General features: G+C 47.7%; 1 pseudogene across 1 annotated transcript in view; it reads right to left on the bottom strand.

Moving 5' to 3' along the window:
* Nucleotides 1-19898, bottom strand: part of LOC308631620 (RING1 and YY1-binding protein-like) — a 53456-nt pseudogene that overhangs the window by 1511 nt on the left and 32047 nt on the right. The gene's annotated exons all lie outside the window — the stretch shown is intronic.

Below are 19898 nucleotides of genomic sequence, written 5' to 3' on the forward strand. Positions count from 1 at the left end.
CTGGACAAAGGGACAACTCGTGTCCAGGTCAGGACAACATGCTATGGTGAAAGTTCTTTGCAAGACTTGGGAAAGTGTGCAACTAAAAATCCATAAAAAGTTTATTTCTGGAATTTTCCACTTGAGTTTTTTTTTTTTTTTTTTTTAAACTGTGGTTGACCACGGGTAACTGAAACTGAAAAGTGAAACCTTGGGTAAGAGGACTATGTAATACTAATTTCCAAAGACCCCCTCATCGACACAGACATGCCCTGCAGAGAACACGCTCCCCAGGTGCAAGCCAACTGGGCCATCCACAAGCTGAGGGGCTGGGGGCCTCAGACAAGGACCACCCTCCATCTGGAGCTCCCCTCCATTCCCCAGCACAGACAAGCATGGCTGGCCCAAGAAAGGGGGTGCCTGGACCAGCGTCAGAGTTGGTCTGCGAGGAAAAGAAGAGGCTGGGAAAACCCAGGCGACTCTGCTGTTCTCCCTGGGGTGCAGCGGGGAGGACAGCCACCCAGGCAGCAGCAGGGGAGCCTGGGTGCTGCTTGTGACGGGGCTCAGTGGTGAGCACACAGCTGCAACCTCTCTGCTGGCGCCACCCAGCCTCCAGGTGTGCTGGCTGGAGAGCAGGCCACAGGGCACCCAGGCTGCGGGGCACTATGGCCAGACGCGTGCACTCATGGACCTAGAGGCCCCCAGAGGAGGGAAGCCAAGGCCCTGCAGACACTAGCACGTCCTCTAGGCCTCTCCCGTCTCTTCGTACAGTCTGACAACTGAAGTGGCAGCTACTCTGACCCATGCCACCATCTTTAGAGGAGGATGGCCTGTTAAGGCTCACAGATGACAGTGACACTGTATGACTCTTCACAGCCTGCACGGGAATGCGACCTATCACAAGCCTCAGGGAGCACCCTGAGTCCCAGCAGGGTCACAACAAACTGCCATGCTTAAACCAACCCTCAGGTGCTCAAACAAAGTGCCTCAGTCCATTCAGTGAAAAAGCGGCTTGAACTTTATGCCAAAGAACCCCTCGAGGGAGATTTTCAATTAAAGCCACCATGGATAGTTTCCTCCAGAGAAAGGCCACTCAAAGATCAGAGGGTGGCCGACCCTGATGCACGGGCTCCCACAAAAGAGAATCAGAGGCCCAGGGCCTGGCCACAGAGAGTCCCCCAGCAGTCACCAGCCTCCCCAGCCCGAGTCTGAGGGGCTGCTTGAGTCGGGCCATCGGGCCATCACAAGCTACGCCTTAACTGCCAAGCCACCATGCATCCCGATGGCAAGGAGTGCACATGTTCAGCACAGTGCTAGGCCAACCGAGGAGGTAAGTGAGCACGGGACAGAAAGGCAATGTAGGGTGCAGCTCTGGACTGGGAGGAGACCCAGGCACGTGGGGTCACCAGAAGCCAGGGACAGGACAGCAGAAAGAGCACAGAGCTGTCACTGAGCTCTTCCTGAGAAGAGTGGGGCCGGGGCTGAGGTGGTCTGCTGCTGAGCGGCAGGCACTGCACAGGCCAGCTCCTGGGTCATGAGTTCCAGAGAGGGACAAGGCCAGGTGAGAGGGGTGTGTAGGGCAAAGGACAGTCCATCTTGGGGAAAGGCTTGGTCCCTTCCTATGAGTCAAGAGGGCTCTGAGGGAAAGCCAGTGGACACTTCTGCCGTCAAGAGGATGGTCCGAAGAGCCTCTCGGCTAGCTGTTCCCACCCATGAAGTGGTGACAGGAGGAACTGGGTGGGGTGGCGGGCAGCATGTGGGAAAGTTGGAGAAGAGACCTGGAAACCATGGAGATGGGAAGCGGCACCAGGCTTTGCCAGGTTGTACGTGGGAGGAGCTGGACATGGAGCAGCAGGAGGCAGCTACCTAGCCCACAAGGCCACAGGGCGCTCTCAGCTCCCCAGGGCTCAGGACTTGCGCAGCAGCAGCAGCAGCAGCAGCAGCAGCGCGCTGGTGAGCGCTCTGCCTCTGGAGGTGCTGCGCACTGCAGCCAGGAGACTCCCAGAGTCAGCTCCAGCCCCGCCCAGGTAAACAGTGGCCACAGCCCTGGTCGCGGAGGAGCACAGGGCTGCCAGCCTCGCCCTGCCTGCCCCTGAGACTTCCGACCAGAGCAGTGACAAACTGTGTGTTCCTTCCTCTGCACACACACCAAAGTTTCCCAAAAAGAAAAGGACCCAAGGCTGTGTGGGATCCTCTGCGGGCCCTCGTGTTGTCTGGAGACTCTCTTGCTCGGATGTTGTATAAACGTGGCATCCTGTGGGCCCTCTGATGCCCTGACAGCAAAGCACATAGGCACTCATTACTTCTGACCAATTAACTGTCTTCAATCCAGGTATCTCAGCAAGAGCGACAGTACCTCTAGGATCAGGGGCACTTTCCTAAGAGGAAACCCACCTTTGGGAAGGGGGAGGAAAGCCATCAGTGGGTATGCACTCTCCGAGGAAAGGTGCTCCTGCGAGCACTGCCACCCGCCCCTCCCTTCTTTCCAGGCCAAGACTCTCCCGGCTGCCAGGAGAGCAGGATGAGCAGCCCTGACGGAGGGAGCCTCAGTCCTTACCCGGCCCTTCAGTCCTGGGGGCCATCCTCCAGACAAGGCATGCCAACTGTGCCCGAGCAGGAGAGGCCATCACAGGGCAGGCACACAATGAACAAGACTGAGCACAGCATGCTCCAGAGAAGGACTGTCCACTTCCTTTTATGAATTCAGAATGCAGGAGGACAATGTTAAACTTGGCCATGGTTCAGTAATGAGGCGTTCAAACCCAGTTCTGCCCGGACTCTCCAGCAACTGCTCTCAAAAAGGTGTCCACAAACTGGCCTGGCACCTGAGACATCCCAGCAGACTGTGTGTGTGTGTGTCTTGGGTGAGGAGGTGACTTGGACACAAGGTAGTAGGGATGAAAGGCTCTGGTGAAAGGCACAATTTAGGCGGACACCTCCCTGAAACCCCGGGCCCTCATTAGTTTCCCCTCACCACACTCGGGCAAGAGGGGGCTGCTGGGTTGTCCCTGAAGAAGAGAAAAGGGCGTGGTAAGCTGGCCAGGGTGCATTCCTTGCTTCCTACTGCACTTGGAACATTCCCTTAAGAAATGAATCCCATCCCGACAGTGAACCCTGCTGATCAGTGAGAAATAACTTCTGACCAACCCAGGTTGCTTCATGGAGTCCCCACAAGCGACAAGCTAAGCCACTGTGTTGACAGGCAGAGCTTCCTCACATCTGCAGCCGACTGCTTCAGAGCCCAGGGCTCCCAGCGCACAGCCAAGCCAGCCGTGTGCAGCGGTCGGCATGGCTGCAGCTCAAACTGAAACCAAACACAGCAACCACAACCACCACCGGCCAAAACCAAAACCACGCGTTTCCCGCATTAAGTGTGGTACAGGCAAGTTTCCAGAATCTTCTTCAAGATGACAACTTCTTATGAAAAAATACCACCTTCTTGAAATTAAAATGTGCTATGAAATTTCAATAACAGGCATCATAAGGAAAACACGTCTATTTGTTTGCATTTAAACAACAAATTTTATTTCACAAGAGTCCATTCCATAAAAACTAAAGCAAATCCTTACTTGGGGACACCCATGATTTCTGAAGCAGCAGCATCCCAGAGAGTGCCCATGAGCACAGGAAGCCTTTCTGAACGGCCTGGATCTGTGTTTACTCCTGGGTGCACTCAAGTGCCTCTCACAGTTCAGCCACAGGAAGTGACAAGCACAAGGCCACCTTCTGGTGTCAGCAACACAAAGCCAGAATTTTTTCAATGAACTGTCTTCTGTGCATCCTTTACTGAATGCACCTTTCAATGAATGAATGCCACCTTTCAATGAAACTACCTTAAAGGCTCTGGACCCATACTATCAGCTCAACTGCGGGGCGGGCGGGTGGGGGGTGTGTGTGCAGGGGGTGCTTTACCATCCTGAAAACTCACATCTTCACCATCAACCTTGAGTTCTGTGTCCTCCCTGGCACTGGACATTTGTAGTGAAGAATGGTCAGCTAGGAGAGGGCCCTTCCAGAACAGGCACTCTCTTAGCAAGAATAGGTGGTATCCCCCCGGGGGAGGGGCACTGCACTGCAAAGGAGCCCGCTCTGGGGACTCTCTTCCCTGTGTTCAAGTGCTCAGGTCAAACCCACACACAGGGTTTGACTAAGATGCATCTGACCATCAACACTAACTGGGTCTTTGTATTACTGACACCCCCAAATCTGATATGTCCCAGCAAGAAACATCCCAAAGCATTCCGTGTACAGCTATTATTTGGTGGCACCTGCTAATGAAAGTATCTTGGGTGGGGGGACAGTAAATCGTGACTTCAGGGAACTGGTAGGCCAAGCAGGAGAACATGCTATTATAAACTGCAAAAGTGTCTTGTTAAAGCCACTCTGGAGCTAAATAAATCCGATCACTGTTGGACTGGCCTATATAATGTTTCCCAAGTTCTAAGTGACCAAATTACAAATACATTCTGGACTACAAACCATTCTTTAAAATGGGCAATTCTTACATGGACCTCTAAGGCAATCAGGTGTTAACCTAAATGTGCCCGTTCACAACAGCAGCATCCACTAAACACCAATGGCCCCCAGCTCCCGTGACCACAACTCGTCCTGTCAGTTGAGCCCACCAGGCTCCTGTGCCACTGCACTTTTAAGTATCAAGGAGGTCTGTAGCCTGGTGATTTCATGTCAGCCCAGTCATCATTACCACATGGACAATCTGAAACCTCAACGGCCACTGAACTTGACTAAGACCACACTCTGTGGGATAGCATTAATGTCTTGGGCTCCCAAACGGTGCCTCTTTTACAGGGCTCTTTCTTTCCTACGCCTTTCCTCTTGCAAGGAAATACTGTCTTCCATGCCTCTACTCCCTGGGCTCATCTTTAAGAAGCCTCCACTGGGTGACCCTGAGAGAACTCAGTCCACGTTAGGCTACTCTTTCCCACAAGTACACATGGCCGAGTGTGCTCTGTATTAGAAATTAAACGTGGACCGGGTACTGCTCACTTGGTAGAGTGCAAAATGCACAAGGCCCTGGGTTCAACCCCCAGCACCAAAAGAAGGAAGGAGGAAGGGAGGGAGGGAGGGAAGGGGAAGATGTGGGGAGGAGAGGGGATGGGAGGGGGAATGGAAAGGGGAGGAGGAGGGGGAGGGGAGGGAGAGGAGAGGGGAGGGAAGGGGGGATCGACCAAATGTCTCCCACAAACCCGACTCCTACTTATCAAATTTAAAAGCCCAGGCCACACCCTTTTTTATCCCATATCCTTCCTTCTGTTGCAGGGAAAAGGCAGCAGAAAGGGAGAGTGGAGACTGGAGGAGACTGCCCTCTGGACCACCAGGCCCTGGACCGAGTGCACACAAGTCCCCTGGCATGGGAATGGGGCTGCCCCTCATCTCCCAGGGCTGGAGTTGAGATGAAACAGGTGACCGGCAGGGCCCCACACCACACCGCACTCCTGTCAGAGCACATGGAGACATCTGACAAGAGGACTCCTGGTGAGACTAGTACAAGCACTTGAAAGCACTACGTTTCCAGCTGTAGATGTCTACCGCCCTTGCTCAGATCCTGGGAGGCAAATGGAGACACAAATCCTTTGCGCATGGCAGGGTCCTGAAGTTAATTAATTATGCCACTGCAAGGGCAGCGCTGAGGAAGCCGCCTCAGCCCAGCTGCCAACCTCCCTGCGTGTTCACAGAGAATCCTGGTTTGTGGTTCTCCCTTAAACGAGAGTGCCTTCAGGGAAGGCCACCTCAATAACTCATGTCTATTACAGCCTCATTGGAGGTAGCTGGTCAGAACCAGCAGGCATCCTAGCAGCAGATCAGTGTTCAACTCTGGATTCAAAACTGTCCCTGTGAATACTGACACCTCTCCTGTGCCCTGAGAACACACTCACTATTTGAGTGCCAGGAAGGGAAGGCGCTGTAACTTTCCTGCAACTCAGAAACACACAGTCACACAGCAAGCATGACGAGTGGATTGGATTATTGGAAACAAAACACCTAGTTCATAAAGCAGTCTGGTAGCCACTCACAAATGTCTTAAGTGTGGTAGCTCTCCAAAAAGGAAAAAAAAAATCAGCCTGGTATCTCCTGAGGTCCCCAAGACTTTTCAGAAGGATCTACAAGGTACAAACTACTTTCACAATAATTCTAAAATCATGTCTTCTCCCTTTCATTATCTCACAAGTTTACAAGAAGCTTCCCGAAGACTCGGCGACATGGGACAACACCCTGGACAGAGCTCAGCGGGATCTCGGTGCCCATACCTGAGGTGAGAGGCCCCAGCTCTCCCCTCTGCTGTCTGTACTCACTCTGGTGCCCTCACTCACTTTGAATAACTCACACAGACTCTTCAAATCTGACTCCTCACTGACCAATGGAAGTGAGCTCTAGGATTCTTTTAAGTCAGACACTTGCATTCAATATTCAAGAAAGACAACTTAATATTCATAAAGTTATGTTTATTTTTGTTTTGTACTTGAAATTGAACCCAGGGGCACTCTTACACTGAGCCACATTCCCAGACCTTTGTATCTTTGGCGGGGTGGAGGGTACCAGGGATTGAACTTGGCCACTGGGTCACAACCCCAGCCCTATTAAACTATTATTAGAGACAGGGCCTCACTGAGTTGCTTAGTACCTTGCTTATGAAGAGGCTGGCTCTGAACTTGAGATCCTCCTGTCTCGGCCCCCAACTCCTCTTCAAAGATGGAGAATTACAGGCATGCCCCCAGCTGTACTTTTTGAGATAGTGTCTCCTTAAGTTGCTTGGGGACTTGCTAGCTGCTGAGACTGCCTTTGAACTTGAGGTTCTTCTGCCTCAACCTCCCAAGCTTCTAGGATTACACGCTTGGCCAATATACCCAGCTATGAAGTATTTATTCTTGAGAGTTTGCTGTTCAAGCTAGTAACTTGGTTTGCCTATTTTCAAGTCAAACAAAAATATCGGATGTTACAAACATGCTTCAAACTACGTGCTGTTACAATTATTTGGACATGACCTCTCCTCCTTCCTCCAAATGATACACAAAATTACCTTATGAACCAGGTCAGTGACCAAAATGAATCCTAGAAACTACAAATCTCTAAGCTAACTATAGTTTCAGATGTAGGAGAGTAAAATCAATTCTTTCTCCATGAAATACTCCATTCAAAGCAATTCAATATGGTCTGCAAATTACCTCACAGTTGTCAGTGTTCCCATGTAAAATGTATTCGACCATTTTCAAAGTACAGCTCATGCTACAAATGCATTTGTAAACCACAGAAGAATCAATCAGTAATTCTTAAAAAAAAAAAAACTATGATAAAGAAATTCAAGCTCTAAGGAATACTTAATTAGCTGACCTCCTCAAGTATGCTTCCCACCCACCTATTAAGTCAAGGGTTGTATGCCTAAGGTAACATCAGGTCTCCTTCAAATCTAGACTTTAAAAGAAAGCAAAAGCTTCGGTACTAGAAAATAACAGTTGTAAGAAACAAGTTAATTCCTGTCCAAATAAATGCTCAGGTTGGGATGGTTTTCCCACTGCCACCCAGGAAGGACCAGCAGCTCACCCGCACAGCGACTCAATGGCAGCAGGTGACACTCTGGGGCCTGTGTGCTCTGTGGTCTTATCACATGTTCAGCAGCCCTGCAAATGCCAGCAGCAGCACCACCCCAGGTTAGAGACAAATGGAGGGGGTGGTAATTGCAGACACAAAACCACACCCAGGTGAGAATCACCTTTCTCATCTTACCCAGGTGAGAATCTACCCCTACCACAGAAGTGGCATAAGGGACAGGACTCTGTCCCCCGACCAGACTCCCTGGGTTTCACAGGAAGACACCACAGGGGCTGATGCGGATCAAACTGGGCCACACTCTGCTCAGCCCAGGCCCTGGAGGGCAGGGTACGTCACGTCTCCCCAATCACCACCAGCTGCACTTCAGACACTCCTGGTCAGCCACAATCTTCACTTGTAGTGAAGGAGGATACTCTGAGGGCATCTTTACTTCAAATGGTTCAAGAACCAGAGGTGAATGGAGGCCAACACTGCAAAACCCTTCAGACAGACACTAGCACCAAGTTGGGGGTGGGGGCATGTGACCAGGTAGACAACGGGAACTCACACTTCAATTCAAACAGTGTGATCTTTGTTAACAAGGTCAATCACATTTATTACACATGGGCAAGTTACTCCTCAGAATGATGAAAATAATTACTTGCCTAAAGTACAGAAACCCAAGTCAAGATGGAAACATCAATACACTCACCGTGCATATATTCCAACATGCCCAAGCACACACTAGGCCTCAGCGCCTTAAGAAAGCCACAAGTATGAAGTCCGCTGCAGCTAAAGAAGGCATTTCAGAGAATCTTGTAACCAGCTCCTTCTAGGCTGCTCTGACCCTGAGGGACAACAGGAAGCAGCATTTAACATTAACAAGTATTTCTATAGGGGGCTAGGGCAGGAAGATGCCAAGCAAGGCCTGTCTGGGCAACTGCATGGGACTCTCATGGTAGAGCGCTCACCTAGCATGTGTGAGGCACTGGGTTCGATCCTCAGCACCACATGAAAATGAAGATACTGTGTCCACCTATAACTAAAAAATAAATACATATAAAAAAATAATTACCTTAAAAAAAAGACTCTTTCCAATGCACCCCACCCTCGTGGTTCTCCTCCATCCTAGAAAGGACCTAGCGGCTTCTTCCACAAGGTCCCTTTTGATCTTCCATCTGTTTTTCATGCTACCAGATCACGGATCCTAAAAAGAAAAGGTGATCTGATTGCCGAGACCACTGAGAAACACCTCTGTGGCCACTGAGGCTGCATACAGAAGGCCATCTCCATCCCCAGCGTGATATGCTTGGGCTCCTGGGTTTTGCTCCACCACCAGTCTACACTGGCTAAAAGTCACACTGGACTTCTCCATACCTCTCTCACAAGACACTTCTCGCCACTCACCGTGTTGCTTGTCTGCTACTCCTTCCTTTTTGTTTTTTTTTTGTTAAGTGTCTCCCTGCATTGCCCAGGCTGGCCTCACACTGCGGTCCTCCTGCCCCTGCCTCCCAAGGCACTGCTACCCTTAGCTTCTTCAACACCCTTCTCCATACTTCACCGGCAACGCCTTGATGAATGTCACATCCTTCCCAAACTCTCCTGGGCAAGGAGCAGACTATGGCCAGGTTTTCAGAGTTTCCAAACATCCTGACATCTGTCTACCACTTAACACTTCTCATTATCATTCACCACTTATGTGTCTGTGTCTCCCCTCTAGACTCTGAACATCTCCAAGGCGGCACTGACCCTTCCAATGTTATGCTATATTCCATAAACCTGCTTCAAAATGATAGTTTCCTGACAATAGTAGCTCAGTTAATGCTGGCTGCAAGTATGTATATCCTCTGTATAATGTGGCTGCTGTCTAGCAGATGCCATGTCAGCATGTGGCATAACATCGCAATATAATGCTGTACTTAACTGTTTGGCTGAGCCTCAGAACAGAGCCCTTCAGGGATTTTATACAGCTGCTTCATCTTCTATACTGCCATTCCCTAGCAAAAAGCCTGGGACACAGTAGGTTCTCAACTCCACAGATGAGAAAGGTCAAGGGAGGAGGCACCATGCCGAGTGTCTACACACAGCCTCTTCCTGGAGTTATTAGAGGAAACAAAGGCTGGAGCTCCAATAGGAAATCCAGCACCAGACTGGTCAAAGTTACCTTGAGTTGAACCAAGTTTCTACTCCTTCCATTAAACCACTCTGCCCACCCAGAAAACTGTACCTTGAGAAGGGAAATAAACAGAAGCCCATGAAAGGAAGCGAAGGAGAATGGAGCACCACTTCAGAAAGGAGGGAAGAATGGGAGTGCTCAGAGTGCAACACGGAGGACAGCAGGCCTCAGGTCTGACCTCAATGCGGGGACTTCTAAACCCTGGCTTTCCTGACCGCTGCACTAGATGAGGAACATGCCCCTTTAGTCCTATCTCCACACCCCAACCTAACGTCCTCCACTTATACCACAGTGAAATGTGAAGAAAGTGACGTCCCTAATCTGCTTTGTATGTCTGCAACTGTGAACACATAGGGCCAAGGAGCCAGGAGAAGACTCTTAGAATGTGATCTTCTGGGAATTCTCTTCACTCCTTTCTATTTCTCATGCAAGTAAGAAAGATCTATGGGGATAGTAAACACAGAGCCTAGCACATGAATAAACCTGCTCACACTGTCACCAGTGCAACAACTCTGGCATCAGCTGGGGTTCCCATTATAGACTTCTCCAAATCCCTGGCTTATAAAAAGCAACATAGGGATCAACTGGGCTGATCCCAGACTGCGTTCACCACAGCACCTGATGGGCAGACTCACCCCGACGCGAGAGACCTTCCAGCCAGGCAGGGTGGCACTCCCTGTAATTTGGAAACTTGGGAGGTGAGGGAGGATGATTGCAAGTTCAAGGCCAGCCTGGGTAATACAGCATGACCCTGTCTCAAAATGAAAACTAAAAAGAGCTGGGGTGTAGCTCTGCTGTAGAGCACACCTGGGTTCTATTCCCAGTTCCCCAAGAACAGACAAACAAGACTTTGTCAACCTGGCCTCCACTTCAAATTAAGCATCTGCCTTTGGCATCAGAGCAATTCCACTTCCATTCCTTGCGAAGCTCCTGGCCATTCCAGGAGTCTGTATTCCTTAATGACTCAAGGCCTGAGAAGGACTCTTCCCCTTCTTAAATTTCTACAAGTACACTTTCTGCAAAGATTTGCCAAAATTTTAATTTACAAATTTGAGGACAAAATAGATCTTTTCCAAATGCATTTTTTAAAGAATTATCGTTATTATTTTTTAGTTGTCAATGGACCTTTAAAATATGTATTTATATGCGGTGCTGACGAGCGAACCCAGTGCCTCACACACGCCCAGCAGGCGCTCCACCACTGAGCCCCAGCCCCAGCCCTGGGAGTTGAAATTTTAAATGTTTCATAAACAGCAGAGTTCCCACAACCTCACCCCAGTTCCCGTAGTGTTAGGGGTTACAGAAACACAGCACCACAACCCACACCAGAATACCTGTCCCATACTGTCACCTAAACTGCAGGCCCTTTTAGGATGTCCCCAGTTTTCTCTCTGAAGTCCTGTCTGTTGCAGGGTCTGGCCTAGGCTATCACACCACAGGCTACTGCTTTCCTTCTTTCAGTGTCCTCCTATCTGACAGCCTCTCAGTCCTCCCTGGGCTGGTGCCTCTGAAGCCTGCTGTTCAGTCTGTCTGTGTACAAGCCCCTCCCCGGGGGCCTGGTGTTCTCTTGGGATGGGATAGGGCCACATTTCTAGGGTTCGGTGCTGCTAAGTCTTACTTCTCCACCTTGAAGTTTCTTTCAAATAAACATCTTGGTGGAGATGCGTTTAACTGTACAAAGCACTTTCTCCTTAAACTCTCAGCCACCAATTCTAGCATCCAAATGTGGGCTCCACACAGTGACTACTATTTTTAAGTCAGTGGGTTTCCTTCCTTATTTCCTTCCGTGGTTTACTAGTGATCTTCCAGTTCCCTCTTTCCTTTCACATTCACTGACTGCAATTTTTCTTAAGATCCATTTCTTCTTTCCCATGTACTTATTTTATTCTATGGGTCAAAACCCAAAACTATCATTATGTGTTTTCCCCCTCAAACTGTTCGGCTTTGGCTCTGAGGCTTTGGCTCTCCTTTCTCAGGCTGACCCCTGTGGTCTTCCTTTAGAGAAAACCCCCATCATTGAGGGCTTAGAAGGCCATTAAGATTTTTTGGATCAAATGATCCTTGCGCTGTGATCCATTCATGAGCAGTGTATTTGAAAACTAATGCAGACCATATAGACAGAAATAAAACATTTTTTAAGCTCGTCAATTCGGCAAGGTGGTAAATCATCACTCCATGCAGCCCAGTCCTGACAACAGCACTGTTATCAAAAGCAGGCAGGTGTCTACGTACCTCACTCAGTCCTGGGATATCACAGCCACATCTTCTGAGTTTTTTTTTTTAATATTTATTTTTTGTAGTTGTAATTGGACACAATAACTTTATTTTATTTATTTTTATGTGGTGCTGAGGATTGAACCCAGGGCCTTGCAGGTGCAAGGCAAGTGCTCTACCGCTGAGCCATAACCCCAGCCCATCTTCTGAGTTTTAATCTAAGTTACACCACTAATGTAATGCCTCTACTAATGAAAAAATGCTGTGTTCGAAAGACACTTGATCATCAAACAATACGTGGCCAGAAGTAGAGTGCTGAGAGAATCAAGGACAGATTCCAATTACATGAAGTGTTCTCTAAGACATAAAATACAGTTGAGAAACTCGGGAGGAAAAAGAGAAGATCTCAAACTTCAAGAAACTGAACGTGGTCTGGAGAGAGCCAGCAGCCTACTGTGTGGGAAGCAGAGGAGAGAGAGAGGGCGTGCTCTTCATTCATGCGCAGCCCCTGGGCATCACTAACAGAACTGAGGGTCAAGGGGGCTCCAAATACCCTTCTCTCCCCCCTCAGAGGTGCCTCCAAACATGGCCATTCAAACAGAAGCTGAGGGCAAGACCAGCAGGTGCTGCAGTTTTCTGACCTGCTTGACTTGGCCCATTTTTATCTAGGATAATTTTTTTTTTATTTTTTATTTGTTTTACTTAGCTGTACATGACAGCAGAATGCATTTCAATTCTTCATATACAAACGGAGTGCAACATTCCAATTCTCTAGTTGTACATGGCGTAGAGACGCACCACTTGTGCCTAGGACAAATTATAACAGGGTCCAATTTACATGGTCAGGGGATTTTTGGTGTGTTGTTTTGTTTGTGGCAGAAAGGATACAGGGACTTGCCATGTTGCCCTTGAACTCCTAGGCTCAAGCAATCCTCCCGACTCTGACTTCTGAGCAGCTGAAACTATGGACCATGCATATACACTGTATGTATACTTTCTGACAGCTGAAACTATGGACCATGCATGTACACTGTATGTATACACGTTAAGAAGTTGTTACAACAAATGTATACAGCAGCTGAACCGCCACCCCAGTCCTCCTTTGTGCCCGATCCCAGACAATCCCACTCCAGCTCCAGGAGGACAGTGATCCACTCTCTGTCACTATGAATTAGATTTGTTTCCTCCAACTTCACATGTGAATCGTATACTATATGCGCTCCTTGTGATGGCTACATTCTCAGAGCACTATGTTCCTGAGATTCATTCATGTTGCCTGTGTTGTTTATCCAGTCTCCTACTGATAGACTGGTTAGGCTTTTTCCGATTTTAAGCAATCATGAAGAAAGCTGAGATGAGGATTCAAGTATAAATCTTTGTGTGGACATATGTTTTCATTTCTCTTGGCTAAAAGATCTACGGCAAGTCTATATTCAACTTCTAAGAAACTGCCAAGCTCTTTCAGAGTGATTATGCCATTCTCGTCCCTCCAGCGAAGCCTGAGCATTCTGAAGGCTGCGCTTCCTCAACAGCACTGGGTACTGCCAGTCTTTTCAATCGGAGCCCTGTGAGTGGGCGTGCAGCAGCGTCTCGGTGTGCTCTAACTGGCGATTCTCTGGTGACTGGCGATGAGGTGCCACCTCTTGCCTCCATGCAAACAGCACAAGCCTGGCCTCCAGAGCACAGGGCCTGTACGCCATTCATGAACACCAACAAGACCACCTGGACAACGGTCAGGCCAGCCATAAACAGGAGGCTGATACTGTCCAAGTTTCAATTAGATCCATTCTTAAAAGTCAAAAATAAACAGGCCACAAGAAGCCTGCTGGACTACAGGCCTAGAGAAATTAATGTCTTACTTCAGAGCTCTAAACAGTTTAAATGACACCTGTCCAAGGGAGGGAAAGAGTAAAAGAATTTAGCATTTCTTGACTTGGGATGAACAGCTTTACAAGAATCTAAGATCGGGCTGGAATGTGGCTCCGTTACAGAGCGCTTGCTTGGCCTATGTAAGGAGGCCCTGAGTTCGATCTTTAGCGCCACAAAAACCACCACCACCACCCTACAATCAACAATGTCTTCAAAATTAACCCACAGAGCAGGGTAAATCACAAGCTCAAGGCCAACCATAGCAATTACCAAGGCCCTGCCTCAGAATTTAAAAAAAAAAAAAAAAAAAAACAAGGCAGGGGAAGGGGGAGACGGACGACGGGGACGGGACTGGGTGTAGCTCAGAGTAGAGTATTTCTGGGTTCCAACCCCAGTACCAGCACCGCCACCCCACTGAGTAAGAACATGTACTTATACGAAGGTTTGCAAAATCAGTGAGTTAGATGTAGACTCAGTGGACAAGTGACAAGGCTGCAAAAGGATGGCTGGAGGGACACTTAGATAACAGAATCACACCTGAAGGGCTCGGTGAGCTGGAATAATGGATTTGCGATCAGACAATAAGATTTCACAGGACAGCAATATTTATGGAGATAATCTGCTTGCTGTAATTCCCATTCTGAATGTAAATGGTCTACTGGAAAGAGTAATAGGATGTTAAGAAAATGGAGGTTCAGCCCTGGCCTTTCAGCAATCTGCACATGAATTACAACAGGAACCACAGCTTCAGTCTTGGTTTTCCTAGCTGTTAAAAAGAAGAAAACAGCAGTCCTACATTACTCTCACATAGGGTTGAAGATGAAATGTTGGAACTCACGAAATAAATCCTTGAGGGAATACAGAAGGACAATTTTGTTTCCCCCATTTTTGGATATATAGTCATGAAACAAATTCAAGATGAAAAAAATCTTTGCTTTTGCTGGTCCTCATGGCACATACCAGTTATCCCAGCAACTAGGGAGGCTGAGACAAGAGGATTTCAAGTTCCAGGCCAGAACCTCTTGGGGGTGGGGGGTTGCTGGTGGTGGAACTCAGTGACAGAGTACCCCTGGGTTCTGCCCACAGTACCACCTAACTACCCCCAACACCCATACACCCCACGACCCCTCTTGGTTTTAGTGAAACCAAATGAACATTTTCTGCCACACTCAGACAAATAGCTTAAAGGGTTGGTATGCATAATCAATTCCATAGCAGGAAAGGGAGGTGGGGAGACAAGCCTAACAGCTAGGCCAGACTTACTAAGCGCTATCAGCCACCGCAGTTAATCCACTGCTACTCCAGTACCACAGGGAGCGCCACCGGCCCCTTCCCGACGGCCTAGGCTGCTATCCAGCGAGCACAGTTGTACCACTGCTTTCACAGGGTCCAGCAGAGTGCAAGGCACAGCTGTGCCACCTCTGTTACACCAGCAGCTGTCCATGGTCCCTGCTGCTATTTTAAAAGTCTTCCACACTGGCACCCAGCCGTCATTCTGGGAGACTGGAATGCATTTAAAACAACATGCTGCTCCTTCAGAAGCAGACCACAGTTTTGTTCCATTTTTTGACCACTAACTCAGCATTTTCTCAAGTGTCTTTTTAAGAGTCTCATTCTCTTCAACGCTAGATTACTGCATTCAATCTATTGCTCATAGAACTCCAGTCAAAACTTTCTTATACTTAAATATTATTAATAAACTAGCCACAGCCATGTTATCTGCGCATGTATCCACATCCCAAACTGAATCTGTTAAGAAACTCAAGAAGAGGCACACACATGAGAGGTCCTATTCATCTGTAAATGTGAAGCACTATCTCATGAAACCCGCAGGTCACAGCCAACAGGCCCAAACCCTTTCCTTCCTTCAAACAGCAGTGAGGAAACAAGTTCCTGGCTCTCAGGGGTGGCAAGCCAGGACCTCTCATGACTACTAAATCTCAACCATAAGCAGGGCGCAGTGGTGCGTGCCTGCAATCCCAGCTACTGCTGGGGGCCGGGTGCTTGAAGCCAGCCTCACCAGAAACCATCAACAAAAACTCATAACCATAGAAGAGGTGGTGTCTATCCAAAGAACTAGAAAATTCACATTCCTAAATCCTAGAAAAGCACAAAATTCAAATTCCCATTAAAAACACACAAAAAATGCACATTAACGACCAATCAACTCTTGGAGAAGATGACAGACCCCTCCAGACTCAAGGGGAAAAATATGGTCATGTTTAAAACACACATAGTGATAAGGAGACAAGCAGTTTAGTTTAGTTGTGGGGGGAAAGGTCAGCAAACAAAAGCCCCCTGCACCCTAATTTTGAGTTGTGATCCACAAGCTGCAATAAGTCCAGACAAGAGCTGACAACCAAACTCTCCAATATGCACAATTCCTAAAAAGCCCATCTCTGGATGTTACAGTTTAGATATGAGGTGTTCCCAAAAAGCTCACATGTGAGACATTTCAAGAATGTGCAGGTGAAATGATTAGATCGGGGACGGGGCCTAATCAGTGGGCTGATGTGGTGGTATGGGTTAACTGGGTCATAGCTACAGGAAGGCAGGGAGTGGATGGATGGCATGCGTCTTGGGGTGTGGGGGCTGCTTCTGGGGTACACATGTTGTCCCTGATGAGCAGAGCTCTCTGTTCCTGGCTGCCGTGTCCTCAGCTGCTTTCTTCCTCTGTGCCCTTCCCTGTGCTGCCTCACCTTGGGCCCAGAGCTATGGAGTAGGCTCTCTATGGACTGAGAACTTTGAAAACTGAGCACCAAATAACCTTTCCTCCCTCTAAGTTGTACTTGTCAGGTATCTTAGTCACAGTGACCAAAAAGCTAACTCTTGGGCAGTCAGACCCTGTCTGAAACCTCAGTTCTGCCTGAGCAAAGCAAAGCACCCAGGGGAAATACAAATGGAAGCACCATCACTTGAGCTCCTTGCTGGGGGTGGGGGCTTCACGTTCAGGCTTATTTAAGGATCTCCTAAATATAGAGGCGGCCTGACACTGACACTGCAAGAAAACACAAGATGGGCACTAGTGCAATGTGCAGTGGTGAACATCAAAAGAACACAAACTGGACCAAAATCTCAAGCAAAGTGTAAAACACGTCCCGTTGGGACAATGAAAGCCAGCTTTAAGAAGGAGTTTCAAGTGGACTGTAAGGAACTGCACAATCTGCAAACCTCTGAAAACGAGTTTAGCCTTATGGCCATAAGGTGACTCACAGAAAACCAGCCATCTCCGGTAGTGCTTCATGAGGTGTGGAAAGGTGACGTGTCTTCAAGAAGGAAATCTGAGGGTCGTCTGTCACAGAGCCCTCTGTAAGGTTCAGTGCCCAGTGAGCACTAAAGGCTGAAAAGCGCTCCTCCATGACATCTGCAAGACTGTTCTCACCCAATGAGCCTGCACCCGTGCGCTCAGGGCCTTCCTCCGTCTAGTTCCCCTGTTGTGCGGGCTGATGCTCTGCTGGCTTTCTGTGGGACGGTGGTGGTATTCCCTACTACCCTGAAGACTTGGGGTTCTTTGTTTTCCCCTTTTCCAGTAATCAAAGTTCATCAAAGGTGCCCAGCAGGGTGAGGAGTTTACAGCACCCCACTCCCAGGACAGGACTGCTAAGTGCCACTCAGGAGGGACGCACCTGCAGCGCTGCCTCCAGGACACTGGAGGTGTTCCCTCCTCTGCTGTCACGCCCTAATTCTGAAGAACTCGCCCATCTACAGAGGAGTGGACAGGCTGAGAGAGAGCCAGTGATTTTCACAAGAGCCTCAACTTTAACCTGCTACACACTATTAACCAGCAAACAGGTGAAGCACCTCATCAGGACTCCCCACATTTTTGCCAGTTTAGAACAGAAGGGCCAAAGCCTAAATGGAATCCTTGGTTCCTCTATCTAAGCTGCATCTGATGTCCCATCTTCTTAAACTTCCCAATTGTCAAAGGGAAGTTTTTACACAATTACTTCACACTCCTACTTTCTACTTCTGACTCTGGTGCCAACCATTTTAACATGTCACAATTTCAGAAAGGTGGAATGTGGAAATGACATTTCAAATGGGGGGATGCTTTACTTGTGTGGATCACTCTGCACTTAGTTACCACTGCAAAATATGACAAATTAATTTTAAAAGACCGGTACAGTCATTTCCCCTTACCCAGTTTTGCTTCCCAAGGTTTAGTTAACCGGTCATGACCTGAAAATATTATATAGAAAGTTCCAGGAATAAACAATTCCTACGCTTTAAGTTCTTTTTATTCCATCAGACTGTTACAATTTTTCTAAAATTGTATTATCCATGCTTTCAGGCAACAATTGGACAGTTGTGGAACATGCTCTTTAAAGATATGGGGGACCAACGTATTGAGTCAGATGGATTTCTTTGTTTAAAATAGTTTACTTTTCCTACTATTTAATCCAACCCTTTAGGAAGTCACCATGTCTATCACAAAACAAAGAACTTCTTAAATTATCCTAGAAAAATAACTCCTGGGCAGGGGCTGAGGCTCAGCAGTAGAGCTCTTGCCTACCATGTATGAGGCACTGGGTTCAATCTTCAGCACCATATTTAAAAAAAAAAAAAAAAAAAGAGTGAAGGCATTATGTCCATCTACAACTAAGAATATTTTACAAAAATAAACAACTCCCTTAATATGTGCTGCATTTAATTCTGATGTTCCAGGCTTACACAAGTAGAAACAAGAAGCAAAAATACAGGTTTCTGGGGGAAAATATGGGGCATCTACAGTTATCTTTCCAGAAAAATATCAGGCTTGTGTCCCTGGGAAACATGTATTCACTGTGCTAAGTGCCGAGAATATAGATGAACACAATCTATATCACAAATAAAATCTTCACTGATCTTGATTTGGGGGCTGGGTGAGGTCTCTTCTAAAAGCCTTTGTGCATAAGATGAAAAGAGTGCATCACAAGTTGGTGCCTGAAAAGATTCTCAGGATCTGTGGGTTCCAGGTCATGAATCTAAGGTCCAGTGGACACAAGTTTACATAAAAAAACAAGCAGAAAACAGGTTAAGACTCCATGTGGGATCTGCGGAATCTCACTATGTCACATTCAAGATGTCTGATTTTTCTCAGTTTTTCAACTCTGAGAACTACAAAACATGGTAAATTAAAATGACTGAAAATGGCCACACACAAACATCATGCTACCTCTTTCCTAGAGACCTTCATATCTGTTATGTGCCCAACACTTGAGGAACAACTTAATATGCACATCCAAGAATCATGCCCACCCTCCCTCTCAACCTCTGGCCCATCACTGCTTTTGATTACAAAAGGATTAACAGAGAGAGGGAGGTTTTCTAACTCCTGAACTGAGTTTGCACTTGGCCATTAAATTTCTCTCAATTTTGCATACCCCACAATCAAGGACTGTAGTTTCCCCTTTTTACCATTAAGACCTGCACCTCTGTAACAAAGACCTTGAAGACAAGAAGATATCAACGCCCACTATTAAAGAATCAAGAGTTGTCTTTCTTTCCTCCTCGAGGACCTTAACAACACTGATAAATGGAAAGCCCGTACTATAAAGAGTTCCCAGGACACAGATGCTCTGGAATGTGCTCCAACAGGAAAAAATAACTCTTGGTATATCACTAGTCTCCTTCCTAACTGAATTTATTGGGCCCACCTTGAGAATGTGAAGCTTAAGACAGTCTGGAGATATCTCACGCACATCCTTGAGTTGATGGAAGTCGACTAAAATGGTGACTTGGGTAACATTAATTCCACAAGTCTGTATAGCACAGTCCACAGATCTGTGTCATGTAGGGAATTCACAGATGTGTGTTGGTACAAATACGTGTGGGTAATAAATTAATTCCAGTTATAGCAAAAGTAAAGGTAAAGGAAGTTTCCAAAAGCAGGTGTGGCCTCCCTGCCTGGTGACAGTGAGGAGCTAACCCTTTCCCACCAACCAGCCTTCCTCCCACAGAGCACCCAGCATGACTCTGCACCAATCTCAGACATACTAGTACACACTCCTTCAAACACACATCCCTGCCCACGCCTGCGAGCAACCCCAAAACACACTCCACACAAGTGTGCCCCTCAAATATACCTACCCTTCAGGCATACACACCAAGACCAACAAAATACACACAATCC

This window comes from Spermophilus citellus, assembly GCF_964194105.1.
Source record: "Spermophilus citellus genome assembly, chromosome: 12".
Lineage (NCBI taxonomy): Eukaryota > Metazoa > Chordata > Mammalia > Rodentia > Sciuridae > Spermophilus > Spermophilus citellus.